Here is a 26516-nt window from a genome sequence, read left to right as displayed (position 1 = left end):
TTTCTCTTGTATTTGATTTAAGCTTGTATTACATTGCTTATTATGGTCCTAAAGGAAAAATATGCCATGCTGCTGCTTCTTCTTCTCCTCCTCCTCCTGCTACTACACACACACCTCACAGCTTAAATGTACAGTGAAATATACTATGCAGATTTGAGTGCAGGTATTCTGTGTTGTTTGCAAAATAATGCAATCACCCATCAATGCATTTCTCAGAACACACCTTAAATACAAAGCATCTCAATTTGGACCACCCAGGCTTTGAGATTCATTTCTACGTATGAGTGACTGGTATTGTTAAGAAGCAATATAAACATCCAAAGAAACCATCGTAAACATGTGAAGCCTTTGGGGAAGATTTAGAGGAGCTAGTTCAGGGTGGGTTTATGTGTGCATTGCGGGGGGTGGGGAAGTGCCTTTCAAGCTCTCTTTTGAAAGTTCCCCCTGTCTTGGTCACACTCTCCTGTATCCTAAGCTCCACATGGAGGTTCATATCTCACTTATTAAAGTAAATATAGCAAAGTAAGACTTATTTATTCCTTTTGGGGCTTTAATTAGATGAACATCAATACAGAGGGAAGCTCTTCAGAGACAGATGCACAAAACACATCAGACTGCTAAAGTATTGGCAGCAAATACATAGCTGTACAGAAACACAAAACACTGGGCAATGGGGACTAATGATACTCTAAACTCTCCATGCCAGAGGAATAAAAAGAAACACAGTTCTGAAAATGCCCCAAATAGATATTGAAACTTTATCTATTATCCATAAAATTCTATACTTCTCAGATTTCTGTGTGAGTCTTGACCCTTTAATTTGTGTCCAGACCCCATCTGAATAGGGCTTACTTGGATTAAGAAATAATTATTATAATAACTTCTCATTTCTTATTCAGAACATCTAATATCCATTTCCATTTTCAATTTTTCCATTTCTTCCATTACTAGGAAGGAAAACAATCTCCATTTGACATAATCTTTAATATTAAACCTAACACTCTACTTTTTTTTTAACACATCCTTACAACTAAACAGAACTGAAAAACTATTGTTATTTCAGGAAAGCATTTTTCCTAGGGAAATTTCCCTGTCTTTGCAAATGATATTCTCACCATTGGAGAGTCACATCTTTCTCATTATACATAATATGGGAGAAGTCAATTTTCGTCTTTAGAATCTGGTACTACACAGGGAGTCTACAGGTGAACATTATTAGACACATGGACCTTAACTTAGAATAATGCACCAACTTACTTTTCTGTTTAATCATTGACATTAGTGCTATTTGAGAATGAAGCATAAGAGATAGAATGGAGAGTGGACAATAGAAAGAAGAGGCACTGGTCAGTCATGAGGAAACTGAAGACCATAAGGAAGATGAGGATAAGAGTTGGGGGAAAGAGCTACAGAAATCTCACTAGTGTTCTCTGGTACTTCAGTCTCTCTCACTCACTATTAAGATGGGCCAAAATGCCTCTTTTGACTTTAAATCACTGCCTTCCCTGAGAGCTCATCTAAAACAAACAAACAAATGAACAATACCATAAAACAACAACAGCAAAGACACACTTACCCTGGAAATTTGAAATGAGTTTCATTAAAACTATGTTTTAAAAACTTGTGGGTAGGGTTTAAGAGGATCATACAGCTTGGTTTCTCCTGTAAGAGAAACCATTTAATTGGGGACTGGCTTACAGCTTCAGAGGGTTAGCCCATTAACACCATGGTGAGGAGCATGGCAGTGTGCAGGCAGGTTTGGTGATGGAGAAGTAGTTCAGAACTATATCCTGACTGAATCACAGAGTGAGAGGGAGGGGGTGGCTGGCATGGGCTTTTGACACCTCAAAGGCTACCCCAGTGACACTTCCCCAACAAGGCCTTACTTCCTAATTCTTCTAATTCTTACTCCCAGGTGACCAAACATTCAAATATATGAGCCTATGGGGTGCATGAACTGCCTTCTTGGAACCTATCCTTTATGGTGGGATGCCTTACTCAGCATTGGTGCTGCAGGGAGGAGCTTGGTCCTGATTCAACTTGATATACTACTATGCTTTGTTCAAGGGTATGGCAGGCCTTACCCTTTCTGAGGAGTGGATAGGGGAGTGTAGGAAGGAGGTAGGGGAAGTAACAGGAGGAGAGGAAGGAGGGGAAACTGTGCTTGGTATGTAAAATAAATAAATTAATTTAATAATAAAAATAAAATAATAAAATAAAATGAGCCTATGAAGGCCACTCTCACTCAAACCACCACACTCAGGTAATAACGGTTTCAAAACTCCAACTCTGTTTCCCCACTTTCTAATCAAAATTTCAACACGTTCCATACAACAAAGGAATAAATTAGATGATATTTTCTAGGAAATAGTGCTGTTTGCTGTGGGTTGAGGACTAGGGTTTGTTGGAGGTTATTGTTATTATTATTGTTATTATTATCATCATCATTATTGCTGTTTTACTCAGAGCTTTGTGTCTTTGAGCCGACAGTTTTATTTATTTATTTTTGTAAAGCAATGAACTTATAATGGAAAGAACAAAGTCAAAGCTATGATAGATGATGAGTGTGATTTTTTTTCCCCCAGAAAGGCTTGCTTTCATTCTTTGACCGAAGAAAAGAGAAGGATGCTTCTGTGCAATGGGATGTTGGAAGTTCACAGAGAATCACTGCGACTGCTGTCTTTGAAGCCAGTGATGAAGGTACCAGGAGATTTGTGGCTGTTATGCTTTGAGAGCCGATGCTCTAACAGCACAGTGTTGGAGCTAATGAGTCCCCATACTTAAATTTGGCTAGGCTTAATGATGGCAAGGCAAAGTTAGGAACTGGACTAGCCCTTGGATAGTTAATGTTTTCTTAAATTCAGTATTGTCACTGTATAATAATTAGATGTTAACTGAAGGCATTCATTTTTTTTTAAATGTTGAATGAATTGCACATTCTGCTTTTTCTAACAAGGCTCTCGGCTATAACCAAGACAGAATTTCTTCTATGTGTGACAAGAGGACTCTAGGGGTGGGAACAGCTGATGTCCACTCTGATTACAAGTGATCATAAAACAGTAATCATTAAACATTCATGATTTGCATTAAATAGCAAAACAGGCTATCATAATGATATTATATATAGGTAGACATAGATAAGTTATGGAAGATAAATAAAAACTCTCTTAAAATACATCTTCCCATTCATACTACATTTTATAGAAACCATCTGATATTTTTATTTAGAAAAGGCAATTTTTAACTAATTTTTCTTTTTCAGTGATTTTTTTTACATTTACACTGGGTTCTTATAAATATGTTAATAATTACTTAGATATATTTTTCCAGTTCTATTGAGTTCTTATTTCTTCCCTCTTTAAGATTTTTATAGCCTTATGTTGATGTTTATCAACTAGAAGAATAAATACAAGAAGGGTGGTTGTTTTGGGTGGGTTTGTAAGTTAATATAACTTAAGGGTTACTGGGGATGTGGGTCAATTGAAAGTACACGTTACACAAGCATGAGAATGTGAGCAAAGCATCCATGTTTAAAAAAAAAAAAAACTGGGTATATACACACCTTGGTCACAGGTCATAAAAATTTAATCAGCTGGGCTCAGTGACTCACACCTTTACCCAGCACTTAGGAGCAGAGGCTAGTGGATCTGAGTTCATGGCCAGCCTGGTCTACAGAGTGAGTTCTAGGACTGCCAAGGACACACAGAAAGACCCTGTCTTGAAAAACCAAAATATCCATGTACATATATATGGTTGCTCATTTTGTTGAGTGTATGTTATACCTTGACCAAAAATTAGATATGAGCATGAATTCTTGTTTAGAATGAAGAATAGCAGATTTTAAAATCTTAAAATACAAAAAATACTACAAAAGCCACAAAATTCTGAAAAAATAACAGTAATTACATCAGTTAATTGCCTAATGAACTCCTGTAATACATACTCTTGATTTTGATTTTGTTTGTTTTGTGTTTTTGCAGGGCTGGGGATAAAACCTAAGACTTCATACAGGCTACGGCTCTGCCAGCCATAATTTTCAAAAGATTTTGCTGCATATCCTTCAACCACCTGTCTATATGACAATTTCATAACATAAGCTTCTGTACATAGAGGAGTGAGATTAATTTCTACAGCCTTTTCACAGTTTCAAAATTCTTATTATTACCTAAATTAGTTTTTATCTGAGTACAGTAACTTATTTTAGCTATTTGCCCAACTTGGGGATAAGGCTTTGTAGCTTTTGTCTATATTGTGGAATATTTGAAGCGTTCATTAGACCCACTTCGTATCTGCACATCTCTCACATTGTACATCACTCACATGGTGTACGTCACTCAACTTTGTACACGTTGTCTTCACAACCTTCAGGGTAGGGTCCTTCTCAGAGCAGGGGAACATCTGCCTCAGTTAAAGAATTCCCTTTATCTTTTCTGTGCAGAAATCCTGTTTATAACTATGGCTCAGTGAGAGGCTGGCTGACTCACCAGCCAGGCATTTTGTCCTTGATTGCCATGAAGACCAAGGTTTTTGTTGTTGTTTGTTTATATGTGTGTTCTATGTGTGATGGTTTATGTATGTGCCTGCATGCCTGTGGAGGTCAGAGGTCAACCTCTCATGTTGTCTCTCAGGAATTCACCAAGAATGCAAGGCTGGCTGCCCAGGGAACTCCAAGGATCTCCCTCCACCTCCCTGAACCCCAACACTGGGGTTGCAAGTATGCCCTAAGATCACTATTTTTATATGGGTTCTGAGGATCAAACTCAGCTCCTTGAGCTGGCAAAGCAAGCACTTCACCAACTGAGCCATTTCTCAAGACCAAACTTTTGTAGATTCAGGTGTGTGTATTTCTGTCAACTCTCTGAAAGTCTTCATCACTCACTGAACTGTCCTAAACCCCCATGTCTACTTTGTCTCAACTCAACTCATCATGTTTCCTTCAGTCTTTACTCTCAGTCCTGGCAGAATTCCTTGAGTTGTTTTCTAATTCCTTGATTTTATTCCTGATTCTTAAATCTGTTATTCATTACTTCCATCACATTTTTAATATGACACAGTTTCCTAACCCTGATCTAAATCAAATGTCCTCACAAATGGGGGACACAGAAGGAATCATTCATTTTCTAACATCTTGTCTCTTGCACTGTTTTCTTAGAGTTTGTGAATCCTGACACAAGCCGTCAGATGGGAGGGAGCAGCAGGGGAAAACCTAGGTGTCCTGGTGTTTTATTTAATTGCTTTAGAGGACCCACCTCCTATGGAAATGGAAAGGATCCACCACGTCCGGAAGCATCATTCTGAGCTGAAGTGTCTACTCTTTGGTAATGGTGGCATCCCTCTCATTCCTTATCTGACTCCATTGTCCTTGGCGGTGGAAGAGCCCTCTTTCTTCACTGAATGCAAACCCTTTCATCACTCACAAGAGTGACATCTCTGAGACTTAGCTTGACTGATAAATATTTTTCTAAGCATTCGAGTTTGCTTCCAGCTCCTGCCCCTGCAAGCTTGAGGATGCTGACTACCCTAATTTAACAAAATAACTGTGTTAAGAGAGTTGTATATCTCAGAGACACAATAAACCAGATAAGCATAGTTTTAAACATTTAAAATGCCCAAGTATAATTATACAATTAATTCAGATACAATCTACTTTTTTGAAAATGAAGATTTGTTTTATTTTTATTTGTGTGTGGTGTGTGGTGTGGCGTGTGGTGTGTGTATATGTGTGTCATGTGTGCATGTGCTGACAGTAATGGCAAGAAAGTGTCAGATCCCCTGGAGCTGGAGTGACAGATGGTTGTGGTTTGTTTGACGTGAGTGCTGGGTATTGAACTCTGGCCCTCTAGAAAAGCTACCAGTGCTCTTGACTGCTAAGCTACCTCCCTCTCCCTCTCCCTCTCCCTCTCCCTCTCCCTCTCCCTCCTCTCTCCCTCCCTCTCCCTCTCCCTCTCCCTCTCCCTCTCCCTCTCTCCTCTCTACCTCTCTCTTCTCTGTCTCTCTCTCTCTTCTCTCTCTCTCTCTCTCTCTCTCACACACACACACACACACACACACACTTTTCTGTCTTTTTTTGTTGTTTTCTTTTTTTTTATAGATTTACTGAGACACCTCTTGGGACCTGTGTGCCTCACTTTATAATAACCTATGCTAACAAGAAATAATCCAGTCACAGGGAGTCTGAGCTACTACAGATCCCAGGACAATATTGGGCCATTCATGTAGGTAGCACCCTGTGACCTAATTAGCTCTCACCAGGCCCTGGCTTTTAAAGTACCTACCACACAGTAAGAATCATACTTCCTACACATGAAACTTGAGAAATGAATCACATTCAAGCTATATTGGCTTTTGAAAATTTAGTAGTATAAAAATGCCTTCCTTTTACCCATTGTTCTGTGTAATGCAAGACAATTATTTAAAATAAACATTTTCTACCATATTTAGGAAGTGTCTTTCTTTTTCTTCCTCTTTCTTTTTTAAAGACGGTCTCACTATGCATCCCTGACTGGCCTGGAACTTGTTATGTAGAACAAGATGGCCTTGAACTCACAGAAATCTATCTGCCTCTGCTTCCCAAGTTGCAGGAATTAAAGGCCTGAATCCCAGCTCCTGGCTAGGAAGTGCCTTTCCAATATTGTTAGGAGCCTCAGTCTTCCCATTTTTTTTGAATGAATTGTATATTTACCATCATCAAATGCACTTTCCAAACTCCATTGACATCTTAGTATCAAAGAGTTCATTCTTTTTATTTGCTGAAATTTTTTATTAAGAATTTGCTATTATTGGCATATGTTTGCATTTTAGAAGATGTTGTACTTGTTGTGGAGCATTGCTATTTAACACAATACTAAATGAAAGCTACTATTATTCAACTTTTGCATCATGTTTAAAGTGAAATTGGCTTGTGGTTTTTTACCCAGCTCTCTTTGTTAAGCTTTGACATGCATGGATGTGTCAGTTCTTAAAGTGAGGTGGGATGCTTTGCATCTTTTCCTGCTCTGTAAACATCTTAAGTAAAATGAAAATTATTCGTCTCTTCATAGAGTGTCAAGAACTCATCCATGAAACTGTTTTGACTCTGTGCATTCTCTTTTCTTTTTCTCTTCTTTTCCTTTTTAAAAATTAAGTTCTCTGAGGAAAAATATTTATTTTAATAATTATATGAGAAAAACATATCCATTTATGCATATTTATGGAAAAACTTAAAAATACACCACCATAAAGGTTATGAAATCATGTCATTACCACATTGGACAGTGTGTGTTAGCTTATGGCCTATTAGGCATTTGCGTGGTGATTTTCCAAGTGTATCTGTCGTTGCAAACCCTCACTCCAGACTCCCCAACACAGAGTGCACTTTTGGTTCTGTGTGTGTGTGTGTGTGTGTGTGTGTGTGTGTGTGTGCGCTCGCACGTGCGTGCATGCACTCACATTTCCCTCTCCACCCCTTTCCCTTCATTTCTCCTGTTTTCTCTTTGCTCAAACTTAGTAATCTATCTTGAATTTTTTCATGTTTCCAATATCATCTTTCAATGAACAACACATTTTATTGTAGTTATATGTAGTTTTGTTTAATCAGTTACGGAGAATCATCATACTATTTATAATCACAGATGTCTTGCTTTGAGATGTCCCCTTGCTCTTGAAGCCTGCACTTTCTTCTCTTCCCTGGGACCTATGGCTCACTGATTATCCTTGCTTAATGAGGTAGGAGCCTACCCAATGTGGTTAAAATGCTTGAAACAGAAATTTGAAGTAAACTGAGCTACTTAGGAGGCTGAAGCAGAAAGATCTGGAGTTTGGGACTGGTCTGGGCCTCAGAGCAAGACTCTGTCTAAAGAATACAGAAAGAGGGAAAGGAAAGAAAGGAGGGAAGAAGAAAATAGAAGAAAGGAAATCACAAGTGCATCTGATCAATTTTGACTGTGCCAACAGCAAATGTGAAAAAAAGACCAGACTGGTGGCTCAGTCATTATCTGTGTCCACATAAAAGTTCTTTCCTGTTCATAATAGCTCACTTCTAGTTGGGAAAATTCTTTTTCTCCTTCATTGTGGCAGCCAGCTAACCATCCAAAGCAACCATCACGTTAGGGCCCAGCTAAGGAAATCCTGGCTCTTTTCTACCTATACCATGTATGAGGTCAAATACTTGAAAAGCCACAGGAGGGAACACACTGTGTGAGCCATTGACTACTATCTCGGGTATATCCACCTTTAAGACCTCCCAGAGTCCTCTCAATCCTTCACCTGCTACCCTCTGGGACAAAGGGTTCTGGTGGTATTCCTCATCTGCCTGTCTGTCCACCTTCTGTCTCTTCAATAAACTGCCAGTCATTTATCTACCACTCAACCCAGTCCCTCTGTTCAATGCCTCTCATGACCTCTGTTGGGTTTGACAGGTGGATGAACTCATTTCCTGGTCTCCCAATGATCCAGAGCACTCCCAAATGTTTTGGAGAACTAGGTAAAGTATCCAATGTCTGACATTTGGTACCATGAAAGCTGAAGAGAAGATATTTACTAGACTAAAAGCACAAGATAGTCAGAGATTGTCTTTACACCCCTGGGTATACATCTGCAAAATGCCATCTTTTAGGTAATACTCAGTCACTAAAAACACGAACTCTCAGCAAATCTGGATAATTGCACTGGGTCTGCACAAGAATGGAGCCATCAAGTCGGACAATCTTAGCACCCACCTTTAATCCCAGCACTTGGGAGGCAGAGGCCAGTGGATATCTGAGTTTGAGGCCAGCCTAGTCTACAGAGCAAGTTCCGGGACAGGCTCCAAAGCTACAGAGAAACCCTGTCTCGAAAAACAAAACCAAAAGAATGGAACAATCAATAGCCAGGCAAAGATTCAGGAGAAGCTCATGGGTCCTAGCCCTCACTGTTGAACTATTTCCTTCAAACAGACTATGAAAATGGAGGAGTTACTGCCTTCTGTTGTATACCTACTGATAACAACAGCAGGTTCCAATGAAGAGTCCCAGTCCAGTGGTTACACAGATGGCCCTGATTAAACTAAATCAAAACTTGTGAATCTGGGAGAGGAACAAGTAGGGGAGAAGGATAGGGGTCAGGAGGTAGGAGAGAGTAGGATGAAAGAATAACCAGAATGTAATATATACGTATGTATGTATGTGTGTATGTATGTATGTATGAAACTGTCAAAGAATTAACTCAGCAACAACAACAAAAAGTAAATACATTTTCTAAAGTTGCCTGAAGGAATATCTATGGCAATAGCTGCTTCTTTAGCACTGAACAGCAGGCAGAATCCAAAACAACCTTAGGAGCTAGAGCAGAAGGACCACCTGGAGTGATGCTAATGTCTCAGGTGGGAGGAAAGAGTGATACACTGTATGCTCCAGAAAGCAAGTGGAGTACCAGAAGCCCAACCTGGGTTGCTGGTCACGATGAGAAAACACCTCATGGCCAATTCATAAAAACCAGTAAATGGTACGTTTTATCATACTCTCAGTTTGAAGAGAGGAGACTTGTGGTAACAGAGAGCAAGACGAAGGGGGGACTATTCTGAAAGGAGTTACATCCCCTCAATCTATAAGAAACATACTTTTGAATTCTCACCAGAAGAATTCTGGTCCTTGTGTTCAAAGCTATGTGACTTCAGGAAGTTGCTGCTTAGCCAGGAATTTAAAGATTGCTTTCTTTATTAGGTAATGCCATAATGTTTGAATTTACTAATGCTTTTGGAATGCTAGTAGCTTTTGAATATCTAAAATGTGAAATACTTTTCCTTTCTCATTTGAAGACATTTTAAAACATGGGAGTGGGTTTTTGTGTGTGTGTGTGTGTGAAACTTCTAATTCATCTGTATCAACCTTGTACAAAAAGATATAGAACACTGCCAACACTCTTACATGTAAAAGTGCTGAAAGTGCAGAAGAAATCCCTTAATATTAGGAAGAACAAGTCTTTTTTCCTCATTTTTTATTATTTATTCATTTTTGAGACAGAGTCTTAGGAAGCTAAGGCCATCATAAGACTTGCAATGTCGCCCATCCTCACACTCCCTATCTCCCTTCCTCAGTCTTCCCAGTGCTGGGATCACAGGTGTGTGCCACCATGCATAAGCCTCAAAACCTTTAAAACATTTCATAAAATTAAGGAGAGCCCTAACAATGATATATTGCTGTTGATGGAACGCAAATACAACTGCCATTAGGCAAATACTTTTTTCGAATCTAGCATCCTGTAAGATGTTCTAATGTTGGAGGTCTAATGACAAATAAAATGCTTCCTGTTCTTATGGAGTTGACCTTTTACTGGGTAGAGGCAGAAAGTTAAAGGAATGGATGGGTAAAATAATGGATGTGTCATCTGAGGTCAGGTATCACCAAGGAAAGTAACCAGGCCAGAGGGTTGGGGGACAGAGGTAGGGATTGCATTAGTTTCTGTCTTAGTTTGCATTCGTATTGGTTTACAATTTTTTTACAATTTTCATAAACTTCACTTAATTTATCTTCTTACATGTCTTCAGGTTGTACATATAAAATGGGTCTCACTGGGTTGCAGACAATGTATCTACAGGATGCATTCTTCTGGAAGGCTCTGGGGTGGGAGGGGGCAACTATATTTCCCTGCCCTTTGCAGCTTCGAGAGGCTGCCTACATTTCTTGATGCATGGCCTCATGCCACTTCTGTTTCTGTTATGTGTCCTTCTCTGACCTTCACCTTCCTTCTATGAGAAACTTTGCCATGACTCTCTTGGGTGTGATTAAGTTTTCCAGACTTATCTCCTCATTTTTTGTAATGTAGCATGACATATTCCCAGATTTGGGGGGTTAGGATATGAGCATCTTTGGAGACGAATTATTCTGTCTACCACCAGGGGCAACTGCAATTTTGTGATCAAAGGTGGGCTCACCAAAATGATAACATCTGAGCAAAGACCAAAGAAGTCAGGCCAATCAAGAGGACTTCTGGAGTTGGGTGGTGGTGGCGCATACCTTAATCCCAGCACTTAGGAGGCACATCTTAATCCCAGCACTTGGTAGGCATAGGCAGGTGGATCTCTGTGAGTTCAAGCTAGCCTGGTCTACAAACCAAGTTCCAGGACAGCCAAGGCTGTTATGCAGAGAAACCCTGTCTCAAAAAATAAAAAAATAAATAAAAATAAAAATAAACAATAGAGAGAGGGGTGGGAGTATCTGGAGAAGAGTGTGATAGCTTCAGGGACTTTGACCTCTAAAAAATCTAAAGCAAAAGAAGGCTGGCAAGTTGAAGACCAAGGAAGAGGTCACAATTAGGGAGAAAACCTGGGGAAAAAACAGACAGGTGCAGGGACTAGAAGCAGAGGCAATGGATGATGAGGTTTTTGAGGTTTATTTGGAATGGGCTGTGGAGAAGTGACAACATCTCACTTCCATTTTTAAATTTCATCAAGTGACTAAGCCATTGATCTATTGTAGGTGGGAAAGAGCTTCATGAAGAATGGAGCCAGCACCCTGGCTTGGGGACCTTGGGACTCCAGAAGGGAGATGACAAAAAAGAGTCTGGCAGTGAAGAAAGGCCGAGTGAGACAGGATGGAGCGAGATGAGCCATGGGGGCCCCGGGTCTTGTGGTGGTAGAGGAGCAGTGCTGAGAGGAGCAGGGGGGATAGCCAGGCTTCTCTGACTCTGCACCTCCCCTCCAGGTGCAGCCAGAAAGCCAGTCATCAGCCCTAACCTCTGCCTCATCTCTCCTTTTACCTAACTCTCCATCCCTTGGCTCCATACCTAAAGAATCCTGACTCAACCCACTGATGGAGATATGAAAGAGAATTGACTTTTTCTCTTCTCTTCTTTTCTTTTCTTTTCTTTTCTTTTCTTTTCTTTTCTCGAGACAGGGTTTCTCTGTATAATAGTACTAGCTGTCCTGGAACTCACTATGCAGATCTACCTGCCCCTGACTCCAAGTGCTGGGATTAAAGGTGTCTGCTTCACCGGCTGTCAAGAATTGAGTATTTATTCCTCTTTAGTTAAACTCACACCAGGCCTAAGTTCCTATCTTGCCGATCAAGAATTGACTATTTCTTTATTCCTTTTTAGTCAAACTCACACCAGGCCTAAGCTCCTATCTTGCTTGGTTGGGGTCTTTTCCTACATAGATACAGGTCACCCGAGGACCAGCTGAGAGAAAAGAGCATCTTTAGGTGCTTCAGAACACTGGAGGAGAATGTTAGTCCTATAAACCGCCAGGCAATTGAGTCTTGGGTAATTCAGAGCCCTGGGAGGTTTTACATGCAAGGTATTTGCTTAGGAGTATGTGTTTAGCTGGGAATTTCTATAGATCTTACCATTTGTGCCATTCTGTGGCCTCAGAAAGATGACACTGTGTAACTGTGGTCATCTTGTGAGTTAGGAAATAGAGTAGGAAGTGAGTGTTCAAATCCTGGACACAAACACATTGAAAGTGGTTGAACTACCTCAGAGCTTTCTAGGAACCAAGTGCAGTGTTCACTGGAGGTTCACAAGGATCCTCAGTGGGGTGGTGGCTGGTGTAGGTGGCCTTGAAAAGGAAGGAGTGAACTGTCCTTGAAGGGAGGGGCCCTGATCCCTAGCTGCCCATGGTTTCAAAGATGAGAGGGTTAATCCAGTGTGTTAAGGAATGTCAAACAAAGACACCCTTAGTAGAAACTTACACCCATGTCACTTGTAGCTTCAACAGATGTGACAGCTCTGCCTTTTTTTCACCCTCTACCCAGTCCTCTGGCAAGAGTGACTTATCTAATTGGTAAATTCAAGGACAATAACTTGGGCACCTTCACTTAGCCACATTGCTGGAACATACCCCTTTAGAGGCTTAATCCAGTATAGAACTACCTGGGTCCCTGAGTGAGCAGAAAATCTGCCTGCTTCTATGGTTCATGCTGGGAAACCCATGTGGGGCCAACTGTTGCCTATGACAAATGGCAGTTTGTATCAGTCTCGAAGGTAGTATTTGAACCAGTGGTTGTTTTTCCTAGTTCTCAAGTGGCTCAGAATCTACATAGAGAATACTGTTACTATTTATGCAGTATATCAACAGGGAAAACAGGGTTTTCCCTACTGAAGCATCTACATTAGCAGAGCAGCTGGAACAGCAGGCAGACATGTTTTTCACTCTGTATATCTTCTAGGAAAGGAGTGCTGTCTGAAAACAAGCCCAATGCAAAGAAGGCGGTGCCAGGAGTTACCCTATCCAACATCTGTATCCAGATGTGTTTGACTTCCATGAGCTTTTCAGTTACAGGAAATGACACATCCCCTTCTTAAGGAGAGATTTATTTAATTCTTCAGTATGTGTGTGTGTTTGTGTGTGTTTGTGTGTGTGTGTGTGTGTGTGTGTGTGTGTGTGTGTGTGTGTGTGTGGTTATTCATATGTGTGAGTGCAGGTGACCTCAGAACCCAAAAGGTGTCAGGTTCTCTGGAGCTGGAGTTCCAGGCAGTTTTGAGCTGCCTGACTGGGTTCTCAGCAAGTCCTCTCTAACCACAGAGCGATCTTTCCAGCCCCATCACATTCCCTCTTTCACTCATGTGATCTAGAGTTAGACTTAAGAGATTTGCCAACAAAAAGACATCTGACCAATGTTGTTCAGGGGTGAGCTGTTTCTCTTGAATCTCAGTCTTGGAAACTGCTACTTTTAACATTTGTATCTTATTTGCAAAAAAAACAAAAGGAAAGTTGCAAGACATTAACATAAGGTTATAAGTTAGTTTTGAGGCAGTGGTGGTGCATACTTTTAATCCCAGCAATTAGAGACAGAGGCAGAGGCAGGTGGATCTCTTGAGTTTGAGGCTACAGAGTCAATTCCAGCACAGTCTGGACTACACAAAGAAATCCTATGTTGAAAAAAAAAAGTTAGTAACATTGGTCTGGAAAACTTGATAGCTCTTTCTGGCTCTAGTGTTTTCAGAGATTTTCCTGCTATAAACTGGGGGGACAAGGTGTTGGTGTGGCTTAGGGACAGAATGTTACTTTTCCAAATAATGGAAGGGTGATTTGGTAATAACTATATTATATTGCCCACTCCACATCCCCACCCACCCCCACTGAGCTTTTGATAGTATCTTGGTTTATACTATCAAAACACAGACTGAGTAATTAACAGATGTATATCTTACTACTCTAAAGGCTGGGGAACCCAAGATCAAGTGCAAACAGCCAAGGATATTTTCTGGCTGTACCAGCCCATGGAAGAAAGACCAAAAATAGTGTAACAGAAAATGCTAAAGTTATTCTATATCTAACCCTCACCCTTAACAATCAACCTCACCCTTAACAATCACCCTTAACAATCAGGCATTAATCTACCTCTTAGGGATAGAGTCATGAAAACCTAGACACCTCCCACTGGGCCCTGCTTGTCTGTAATGTTAGAGTTAGGTTTCCAATACTTAAACCTTGGTGGACACATTTAAACAAAAAGAGTAACACACCGGTTTTCTTCATGTTTGAAGGTATATTTGACTTAAAATCTTTTTAAAGGTTTTAACATTTATTTATCTCTGGGTGGAATGGGAAGAATTATTTTGAAACAATTAAGTCTGGATCCTTGAAAGAGGTATTAGAAGCAAAGCTGTGTTCAATAGAACTTACAGACACATTGGCCGAGTGTTTATGGCCCTGCTCATGATCACTAGGAAAGGTAGAAAATGGAGCAGGAAAAGGAGAAGGAGGAAGAGGAAGAATAGGAATTGTTTGCAGCATTAGGAATTGGGGGGCAATTGGGGGAGTCAAGGTCATCACAACAGAACCCACAGAAACAACTAACCTGGGCTCACAGAAGCTCACAGACTCTGGACCAACAGGTAGGGAGCCTGCATGGGACCTATCTAGGCCTTCTACATATGTGTGACAATTGTGTAGCTTGGTCTATTTGTGGTACTCCTAGCAACGGGATCAGGGCCTGTCCCTAACTCTTGGGTTGACTTTTGGAAACCTGTTCTTCATACTGGGTTGCCTCACACAGTCTTAATACAAAGGGAGAAGCTAAGTCCTAACTCAACTCAATATTCCATGCTCTGTTGACACTCACGGGAGCCCTACCCCTTTCTGAACAGAAACAGAGAAGTGGATGCTGGTGCAGATGGGAGGTGTGGAGGAGAACAGGAGGAGAGGAGGGAGGGGGAAGCTGTGGTCCAGATGTAAAATAAATGAAAAAATAATAAAAAGGAAAGCAAAACTTATTTCACATTTGTCTCATTAGCACTGGGCGGACCCCAAGCATACCTGGCATTGCTGAATAATTTCCCAAAGATTCCCTCTCATCAAGACTCAATTGAAACACTGCAACAAGTCCTATAGGGTAAAAGAGTCATGCTGACTGGCAGGGAGAGTGGGAATTCTAAGACTTCTTTTCACAGAGATCAGAGCCACCAGCCCCCATCCCTGAAATAGAATGCCACTGTGTACACGATGTGGCCCTCACAAGGGAAGAAGACAAGCATTAAGAGAGCAACAGGAAGCATAAACACAGATGACTTGCTTATCTGTGAAATTGGCTGCTTAATGGCTGGGATATCTAGACAAAGTCCATAGGCAATCATGCATAGGGACAGCGACAATTTACAAAATATCATAGAAACAAGCCACTCATGTCTGGGTTTAGGATAAGAATCCAAGTGTAAATTAGATGACTGAGTCCATATTTCTTTATTTGCTTTTGTTGGTTTACTTGTTTTGGTTTTTTAAAGTCCAGTGGGTTCTTTGGGATGTTTATCCCAGTGCTGAGACAGCTCCGAAAGTCCCTGTCTAACTAAATGGCATCCTTTTACTGATTTTAGACACAGCTTTTCACAGTCTTCTTCCAGGCACGGATGTGCAGATGGAGTCCTTTCACCGGGTCATTGCCGTCTCAGTCTCAAAGAAGAGGAAATGAGAAGTTAATCAGCTAAAGTAATACAAGCTGAGAAGAAACTCATCTTTACTCCTTATCAAAGTCACAGGGGGCAAGGCACACCCAGCTAAAATAGAAAGGAGCCAAATAAGAAGACACCATTTGCTCCCCGGAAAGAGTATAGCTAGTTCATGCTTGACCCATGCCTATCGAATGCAAAGCTTTAGGTTTTCATTTTAAGATTTAAATTCCTTCCTGAATTAATTATTTTTCTGCTGTTAAGAGAAAGCATGCTGGCCAAAAGCAACTTGAGGGAGAGAGTCAGCTTACAGGTCCATCTATCTCTAAGGGAAGCTAGAGGAGCTCATACAGGAACCTGGAGGCAGGAACTGAAGCCCAGACCATAACAAGTGCTGCTTACTGGCTTTTTCTGCAAACTTTTAGATACAGACCAGGCCACCTGCCTAGGAATGTATTGCCTATGGTTGGCTGTTCCCACTAGATCAATTATCAGTCAAGAAAATGTCCCATAGGCACGGTCACAAACCAATCTGATGGAGGCAATTTTTCATCTGAGGCTCGCTCTTTCTACATGTATCAAGTTGACCGTCAAGATTAGCTACCACACTAGCAGACACAGAAAAAAATTTTTGTTGACTATTCAAGTGAGACAAGGGCAAGTAAGATGCCTCAGCCGGTAGAGGCTCTTGCTACCAAGGCTGATCATCTGAAATCCATCTTGGGACCTACATGATGGAAGTCAGTAACAGAAACCAGAAGAGTGCCGGGGTCCCTCCCTTCTCCCATGCAAATGTATCTCCTGCTTGAAACCTACCATGACTACCTGTTGACTTTAGCATAGTCAAGTCAATTCAACAAAGCATCTTTGACCTTGGATGACCTTGAATATGTCCCTTACACCAACTTTTTCCTTCCCACCCACCACTATCACTCAATCTTTTCTAGTCTTACTCCTCCCTACCTCGTCAGCACCCCCTGCCCCCCATGCCAAGTGCTCTCTTGAACAGTGAGCTAGAGTTTTCTAACTAGCTTGTCAAAGCACCAAGACCTTTGGGATGGGTAGAGGTACAACGAGTCACCAAGCTAGCAATGCCAACAGATGTATGAAGGAGTGCTGTTCTTGTCATGCTGACCTGCAAAGCTTTCAGCCTCTCCTCTACTCCTGGCCTTTCAGTCAAGATACCTAGACTTCCTAGAATTTCCTTCTCAGCTCTTATCCTGCTTACTGGCTGAGACTCAAATCTTCACCAGTTCTTCTAGGTCCTAGAATCAAAGAAGTCTCCTGTGACCTCCCCTATTTGGTTTATCTGTGGACTTTCTGATCATTCTCCATGGTATATACCCACATGCTCCTCTACATACCAAGTGGAGAAGCTTCTCAATCTGCCTCACTCCTAAGTCTCCAGTGGTGAGAACAATGCTAGCATATAAAAAATATTTAGCACATTTTTGTGGTTGAGTAATTCTTGGCAATTGTGAATCCTCAAATTTAGATAAATAAAATAGCAATAATTATTATATGTATGTGCTCGTTTTTTAAAAAGTAAGTAAAACCCCTTCTTATTTGGAAATAAAGTGAAACACTGAAAACAAAAATCCACAATTCAGAAAAAAAAAATGGCTCAGATCACAAAGGGATTGTTACTAACAATTCATTGCTGTAAATCCAGCAATGAAGAGGCTGAGGCAGGAGGATCAATAGTTTGAGATCGGAGAGGGAGAGGGAAAGAGTGACAGAGACAGAGACAGAGACAGAGATACAGACAGAGATAGGGACAGAGACAGACAGGAGTCAGACTGACTCACTTCCTGACCTTTCCTCTTAATAAGGTTTGTGTTCTGTAGGGAGAGTAGGATTTTTTTCCCCAGAAAACTCTCAGAACAGCTACATCAAAGGCAGACTTTGAGGTGGCGTTCAGTGCTGACCTGGCCCACTGCTGTGGTCCCCACACACTTACATCAAGGCCTGCTGATAGTAGGGGAGCTGTAGCCATGAAGCTTTTTTATTATTTGTCATGTATCTATTCTGTGCCTTGATGTAAAATTGTAACAAGGATGACAAAAGGAAGAGTTCTAAAAATATGCCAGGGTAACAAAAGAATTATTTTTATTGCAATTTTTTTGAAATGTCCAGCTCTCTTCCTGGGGTTTTTTCTACAACAACTCCACACAATTTACAGATGTAACTAAAGAGAAGGGAATCGCCTCTGTTAAGAAACAGGAGGAGGCAAATGTATCAGCCTGTGTAATTCCAATTTCTATTCTAGGCATCATGTGACATGTCTGATTATAAACCAATGGCAGGCAAGCCTTGGTATGAAAACTTCCCCATTATGTAATGCAGACATGCTCTTGGTAGCCATGTGCTGGGTGGAAACTGTGAGGCCCTGACTGGAGAGTGAACCATTTGGTCTATTTTGTGTAAATCTTCAAAGCATAAATTAAAAGCAGAGAGTGTGCTTTATGGTTTCAAGATCTAAGAGCCTTGGCCACACTCTGTAAATCAGCCTGTAGTGTGAAGGGCAGCTTATTCGGTCGGCCAGCCCGACATCCTTATCAATTCTCTTGTGCTGTTCTTACAGTCTGTGATGACTGGGTTAAAGAAAAATGTACCCTGAAATGAGTATTCACGTCTCTAAATATGCAGCTCAAACCCTGAGGCCAGACAGGGTTTATTTTAGTGTCTGTTTGCAGTACCCTCAATGGTACATCATGTTGAAAGTTTTCTTATTCAGAAAATATTTCAATCTTTCATGGTTTTGCAGGGCCTATATGAAAAAGGACTCGGTACACATAGAAGCAATCTCTCAGATAGCACTTGAAATGTATTTATTTTCTTTTCCTATTGCCTGAATAATTTATGTGGTATATTTTGCTAGTTATTGAGAGGAGGAACTTAAAAATCCATTTTCTTTTTTTTTAGTTCAGAGAGCTTCTCTTCTTCCATAAATATTAAGCCAGCCCTCAGAATGTCTTTAGGAACAGTACAGTAAATAAAATATAGATAGTTAATGTATAAGTAGAAAGATATACACACACTATTTGCCTAGACCTTAATGAGCTGAAATGGAAAGACAGCAAAAGCTCTAACAGGGGATACTCCCACTCACCCAAAACTCAGGAATTATTTCTAACCTATATACTAGCAGGGGAAACCAATGTATGTATTTTAGAGATGTAAAGTAGGAAGCCATTTCAAATAGCTCACGTGATAGTGGCAATGTGGAATAGGAAGGATTTACACTGCCATTTCTCCCCTCCCCCCCAATCCCCAGCCCATGTCCCAGTGAGTGCTGGGATATCCTTCTTCAGGCTTGAGCATATTCTCCAGGCTAACAAAAGTCTGCAAGCCTTTCTCTTATCCATTACATAATTAAAGCCTCTCAGTGTTTATTTTAGTATGTGTGCTGCTGAAGCGAGCACCTCTCAGTGCTTATTTTGGGAGATAAATGCTCAAGTGTTCATCAGTGAATTGACACACACACACATACATGGTGTGGAGTTTTGTTCTGTTGTTTTTCTTGCAGTGCTGGGGATCAAAGACATGATCCTGTGATGTGGTAGACTTTGGGGAGCCCCTTTTGAGGGCCTTACCCTGCCTGGGGAGTGGAGGGGGGATGGCTAGGGGCAGGTGGAATGTTGGGGGATGGAGAACGGATTAACATTTGAAGCAAGCTTGTTCCTAATATGAACTAATAAAATAAAATAAAAAGACACGATCCTACTAGGCAAGGGTCTACCACTGAGTGATATAATCAGCCCAATGATATTACAGGCAGATTTGCTTTCAAATAAACTGGAGGCTGGGATGGGGAGGTGAGGATGGAAAGAGGGTGGCATAGATGGAAGAATACTGGACATGTGTTGATCATCATATGAGAAAAGTAATAGCTACAGAAGATTATTGATTTTTTCTCTCTGCTTTCTGTGTGTTTTACAACGCTAAGAAAACGAAATAACCCTTTAACACGTAAAATCTGCTTTAATACCATGCCTATATGCAAAGAGGCAGCACTAATTGGATTCAGTGGGTTAAAAAAATAAAATCAATCAATCAGTACAAGGAGGGTATAAAGTTGGGAGGGAAATGTATGGGAGTTCTGGGGGTTGGCTGGAGAGGGGGGTGAGGGGTGGATATGATCAAGGTACACTGCATACATGTATGACATTTCCAAAGAATAAATAACAACTGAAATAAATAAAATTCCAGTAACATTTGCAGCTGGTGGTGCTTACCTGTACTCCTGTCATGCAGAAGGCTGAAGCATCTCAAGAAGAGGGATGGCTGGGCTCACAAGATGACATCCTGCTCTGAAAAGAGTAGAGGAAAGGCCATGTCATTTGGACTTAATAATTTGCCTTCTAACTTTATGTCAACCTTACAAACACTCTAAGTCACATCCAGACTTTATCCTTGAGTTTATCTTTTCATAACTCAGTGTTTCTGTTCAAGCTATTTTTCCTCAATAGAATATTACGCCTTATCTTTGTGGACCCTGCTGTGTGCCATTTTCCGAGTCTGAGTTCACTGTTCTATACAATAACAGCTTTGGGTTGAATAACTTCCCAGACCCCTGCCAGCCTATAATTACTGAGGTCAACTTGGCCACTTATTTCTAAAGGCAAAGTTCTACTTGCCAATACTCTGTGAGTCAGAGAGCTTGACCACAGTCAGAGCAAAGATTGATAAGTGCCTGCAATATCGAGTTGTTTTGTGGAGTTCTGCTAAAATTAGGTCCCGCCCTTTTTGTATTTCACTATTCATGGCTTTTTGGAAACTTGTGTCAGATGAAAGCTAATTTAAGCAATCTGTAAGGCCCACTTAGTGACTTTTCCCTGGAAAAGTGTACCTTGGGGAAGAGTTAGAAACTGAGAACAGATTTGGGACTGATTGAAGGAATTTGGCTGGAGTGTTCTGAATCTGGGAAGATGCTTTTGGCTCTCTATACCACCCCAGCACCATTCTCTGTTGTTTCAAATGACTTACAGTAAATATTTTTGTTGCCTGGATTTCCATTATTCAATGTTAACTAAAGTTGTTTGAAAAACAAAGAAATCTTTTGGAAACCACTGAATTTTACAAGAGTAACTGTTTCTTCCTTTTAAAGATAAATGCACTTATTCCCTGATGCTGAAAGTCAAATACATTGAGAAATTTGATGCAAGTGACTCTCAGTCTGCACCCCTAGCTCCTCCTTGCCCACTCACCATGGGAACCCAGCAATAGGCACACTACACTTTATGAGCCCCTGATGCTAAATATAGTTGTTTGAATCAGGGGGATGATTCTTGCATGGCTCTACAGCTTGCATAAAAATCAATTAATCTGATGGCTAAAGTGAGATTAAACCAGAGGCTCTGTAGACTGACTTCATTAGCACTCTCTTGGTTGACAACAACAGAAATGCAAACTCAATTGTGCTTGAACAAAATATAATAATTTGTTAAGTCATTAAGTTAGAAGTCCAGAGAATGATGTTTCCAACTGGCCGGGCACAGAACTCAGAGGATATATTCAGACTTGAGAATCTCTAGTTTCCAGCAGATTTTGTCTAACTATTTCAATCTTATGCTAGGCCCTTTTCACGCAGAGGCAAGGTATCTCCCAGTAGCCTGCCCCAATATTGTTTCATTTAAGCAACCCCACGTGGGAATCACCTTATTTTTTAAATTTCAGAAAAAGCCCCAGGAAATATTTTCACTGGCTTAGCTTGGATTTGAGCCCATGTGTGATCTAATGACAAGAACTACAATGCTCTGATGGCCCAGCCTGAATCAAAATCCCACCCTTCCTTAGGTCAAGGATGTCTGAGTTCATGTACTGAAAGAGAAGAATGAACGGTTCTCTACCAGGAATTTATGATATTCCTGCTCCGTAACAGACCATAGATTAGAAGGTGAGGTGATAGCTAATTTGTTAGTAGTCAACTACATTTTTTTTTTAGTTTTTTTTTTTTCTTTTTGCAGGGATTGAACCCAGACTTTGTGCGTGCTAGGCAAGCATTCTACCACTTAGTTATATCCCTAGCCTATTATTTGTTAATGAATCTCCTATCTAAGGCCAGCCCTTGGATAGTTCTCATTATAGAAGGAATTCACAAAACAAAAGACAGTAGCAGAATGGACTCATGGGGACAGGAAGAGTCATAGATTGGCATTGCTGGAGAAGGTAGGCCATAAGGTAGGCGTTCTCTTGGGCTATGTCTTTCCCTACTCCATAAGTACCATAAAGTGAACGGCTTTGATCCAACACGTCTTCCCTTGACTCTGATGAACTGGATCCTGAGAAGATGTGAACCCAGATGAACTATTTCTCCCATAAGTTATTTAAATCAGGTATTTGGGGCACAATGAAGATAAGCTAATTCATACAGGAAGTATATGCAAGGGTCCTTCTTACTCTCTATAAATGTTCAAAAACGATGCCTATCAGATTCCTGGAGTGAGCCTCAGGCTTTAGGAACAAGCCTGCTTGTCTGTTCATCCACCACAGCTGTTGCTGCAGCATGGCTTGTTGTCTTTGAAAAGATAAAACTGTACAAACTCAGTGTTTGCCAAAGGGAAGAACACATGAATTGTCATTCTCTATTTAAATAAATGAACAGGTACAATAGGCATTTCATTTCAATAAATAAAATGAAAGTCTTTTATTGTTGAATGTGATTTCATTTAGGATAAGTACTCTGGGATTCTCTGCTTATAAAAATCAATTTGACTTGATCCAATTGAAGGCCCACCTTCTTTTAAATCCTTGCCTCATTACCAAGGGTTTAACTCAGTACCAAGTACCAAGTTGCTTGTTACCAACTGCTTCCATTTCCTCCCTCTCATGTCCTTTGTTTTTCTCCAGAAATATGATTTCATGTATTGAGTCATTACTATGTACCCACTGTGTTAAATATTTGCATGAATTATTTTAGTCATTGAACTTATCAAGTCAGGCCATTAAAGGTGCTGCTTTAAGAAACTTCATCCACCGTCATATAACTAATAAATAAGTGTGGCTTTGAACTCACTGTGACTGTTGAGCCCTTGCCCTTGGCCATCTTGGTACACAGTCTCTCTGGCAGTTTTGATTATGCTTTAGTATGTAAAAAAGGGACTTTTGTGGATGTAACTAATGCTATGACTTTGAGTTCCTTACAAAGCTGATGTATAGCTAAGGCAATATCATTGCATGATCCCTTTAAATAAAAACCTTCCTAAAGTTGGTGTCGGAAAAGAAAAGTCAAAAATATTCAAAGCACAAAGGTTGAGCATTCCTTTTCTGGCTTGAAGATGGAAGGCACCACATGCAAAGGCCTGAGAGCAGCTTCTAGCTTCTCTGAACAAACTTGGACAACAAGCAGAAGAAGCTGGCTCTGCCTACAATCTGAAAGAGCTAAGAGTCAGAAACTTCACTGGAGACCAAGCCTACCTGGACGTCAGCCTTCCATGACCCTAATCAGAAAACTCAGTCAGGTCTACTCGGATTTCTGACCTACTGAACTGTAAGGTTTAAAAAAGAAAAAAGAAAAAAAGAGTACTGTGTTTGTTGTTAAATGTGTAGCAATTTGTCGTACAGCAATAGAACATTGATTGTTGAGTCTAGGATAAGCCACAGGAAATGGCTAATGTCCACCGTAATTACTTCTTTAGGTTCCATCTAATATTATCAGGGAGTGTCCAATATAATATAGTTTGCTTAGTGCATTCTCATAGACTTGACATCTTAGGAAGACGCTGGACATGTCTGTAGACTGCTCAATTCATTGTCCTTTACTCCCAAGAATGTACACACCAAAAACTGTGCTGACAGTTCATCCATCACACAGCAGAGGGAGTGTCCTTTACTCCTGATCCTGTTGCCTATTATGGTTTGGTCTGTGCCCAAGGGTGATTTGATGGTGTCTAAGGTCAGAAGCATCAGTACAGTATTTTTTTAACAGTAATAAGTAAATATTAGCCAGGCATTGGTGGCACACGTCTTTAATTCCAGCACTTAGGAGGCAGAGGCAGGCGGATCTCTGTGAGTTCCAGGCCAGCCTAGTCTCCAGAGCGGGTGCCAGGATAGGCTCCAAAGTTACACAGAGAAACCCTGTCTTGAAAAACCAAAAAAATAAAAAAGTAAATATTAATATTAAACAATAATATTATATTGTTAGTCCTTGGAGTGTATAAGGTTAATATGTAGTCATATAAAATCTTATGTTTGATTGTGTTTTAGTATGACCACTAAGAAAAAAGGTATTTCTCAGTTTAAACTGAAGATCAGGATTTTAAATTTCTTTATTGTCAAACTAAAAGGACAGTTGGAAGGAAAGAAGGAAGGAAGAGAGAGAGAAAGAAAGAAGAAAGAAAATGAATGAGTAGTTCAGAAGTATCAAAAAAAATTCTCATGCAAAGTAACACGACTTAGTTGACGAGGTGGGAATTCAAGCCATCTTTTCAAAAACAGCTCACTCTAAACCTCTTTCAAACAAAGAACCTGGCCATGGTGATGCACCTGGAAGGTGCGTCAATCCTACCACCTGGAAGGCAGAGACAGGCAGATCTCTGAATTCAAGGCCAGCCTGGTTTACTTAGCAAATTTCACACCAGTTAAGCCCATATGGTCAACAATTCTTATTCACATAAACTCTTAGTTATGCAAGAACCCAGAATTTATGCTTGTGTTTTCTTTACAAAACTTTTTTAAAAAATGTTTGTATTAATTTAACCTTTACAATGAAGATCAAAAGCTACAAAGGATGAGCTCAATACTAGTAGGTGCTTATTTTGATCCCATGGATAAGACTTTGAGGCAGTCAATACCAAACAGCTCCTCCTAGTTGTCATGGAGGGAATGACATTATCAAATCAAGACTTTCTGTGAGCCTAACAGAAATATGTTAAGAGCCAATCACATGTTCTGATAACTGTTGCCCAACGGACTGTGCATGAAGGTCTCTCCATCCATACAGATAACCAGAAGCTGTGGTTGGTTTATAAATTATGGCCAGTTCACTATGCCCCATCAACTTAGCAGATACTCACGATCATCTGTCTTTATTAATATTAGAGTTTTATTCTTAGAGCAATTTTTGTTCACAGGTTTCTTTCAATAAGTTTTAGAATCACCCAAATCTTTTAACCAACTAAATTTCAACCATATGTGGTACTGTTTAAAGAGTAACTCGCAAAGGAGTACTAACATGATATTCAGAATACACACCAGAATCTTTTAGAAATGCATATAGAAAACAGATAGTTGTCAATACTTTACTTTGTAACAACTTATCCCAAGTGTTTCTCTTCCTTTCTAATATATCTTAAAGGGTCTTTGTTTCTTTCTATCATAAGCAGACCCATGCTGCATAGTTTTAGTTTATTCTATTAACTAAGATGACAAAGAAAATATTTTCAAAAAGATTCTTTTTATTAGAAGATTCGGTTCCTGTTACAGAATATTAGATTTGGAAGTGACATAGAAGTCACCCAGTATAACCAAAGCATGAGTGTGCTCCCTTCTGGCAACATTTCTTTTATGGCTTTTGTTTAACCTTGATAGTACACAGCGCTGTGAAGAGCTCTTCCCATTAGAAACTTCAACCTTACATTGAAATAAAATATACATTTCTACAATTGCCATCTACTGTCATGGAAGTCAAACTGAAGAGCACAGTAGCTACTTTATTCTTATCTTGCCAGTTATTATTTTGTTATAGGTCTTTAGTCACTGAAAATTCTCACTGAGGCTTCTCATTCTATACAGTTGCATTCTGCATTGCTCATCAGGTTGGATGTCCACAGAAGCAATCCCTACAGGCAGGATTTTCATTCCCAAATGGGCTCAGTAGCTTCAAAGCTGTAGTGAAGGTTAACATGGATGGTCAACTTGACAGGATCTAGAATTATGTAGGAGATGAGCCCAAGGGTGCCTGTGAGAGATTACCTAAATTGAGTTATTTGAGGTGGGAAGGTGTCTCGAGGTATTTGATTATACTGTGTAAAGATGTGTCACTCCAATTAGTCTAATAAAAAGCTAGATGACCAATAGCTAGGCAAGGAGAATAGGTGGGACTTCCAGGTAAAGAGAGGAACTGGGATGAGTCCAGGTGCAGCCAGGAGACGCCAGGAGACAAAGAACAAGTCAGAGGTACAGAATAATAGAAAGGTAAAAAGCCATGAGATATAATGCAGATTTTAAAATGTGGGTTAATTTAAGATATAAATGCTAGTTAGGGACTGGCGATGGTGGTGCATGCCTTTAATCCCAGCACTCAGGAGGCAGAGGTAGATGGCTGCCAGGACAGACTCCAAAGCTACACAGAGAAACCCTGTCTTGAAAAACAAAACAAAACAAAACAAAAACAAACCTTGTTAGGAACAAGCCTAAGCTATAGGCTCAGCTTTCCTAATTAATAAGAAGTCTCCGTGTCATTATTTGGGAACTCTTGGGACAGAAAAAGGCTCCTTACAGGAAGGCTCGCCCTGTACATGAGTAACACCATCCCCCAGACTGGAGTCCCAGACAGCATAAAAAGAAAATGCAAGCATTCATCTTCTCTTGCTTCCTGACTGCAGATGCACTGTGAACAGCTGCCAAAAGCTCCCGTTGCCATGACTTGTCCTCCCTGACAGACAACACCCTGAAACTGTGAGACAAAAAAGAAATCCTTCCTTCAGTTGCCATTGTCCGGGTATTATGTCACA

This window comes from Cricetulus griseus, chromosome 2 (genome assembly GCF_003668045.3).
Source record: "Cricetulus griseus strain 17A/GY chromosome 2, alternate assembly CriGri-PICRH-1.0, whole genome shotgun sequence".
Taxonomy (NCBI): Eukaryota; Metazoa; Chordata; class Mammalia; order Rodentia; family Cricetidae; genus Cricetulus; species Cricetulus griseus.
The sequence above is the reverse complement of the archived record's forward strand: the minus strand, read 5'-3'. Positions refer to the sequence as shown.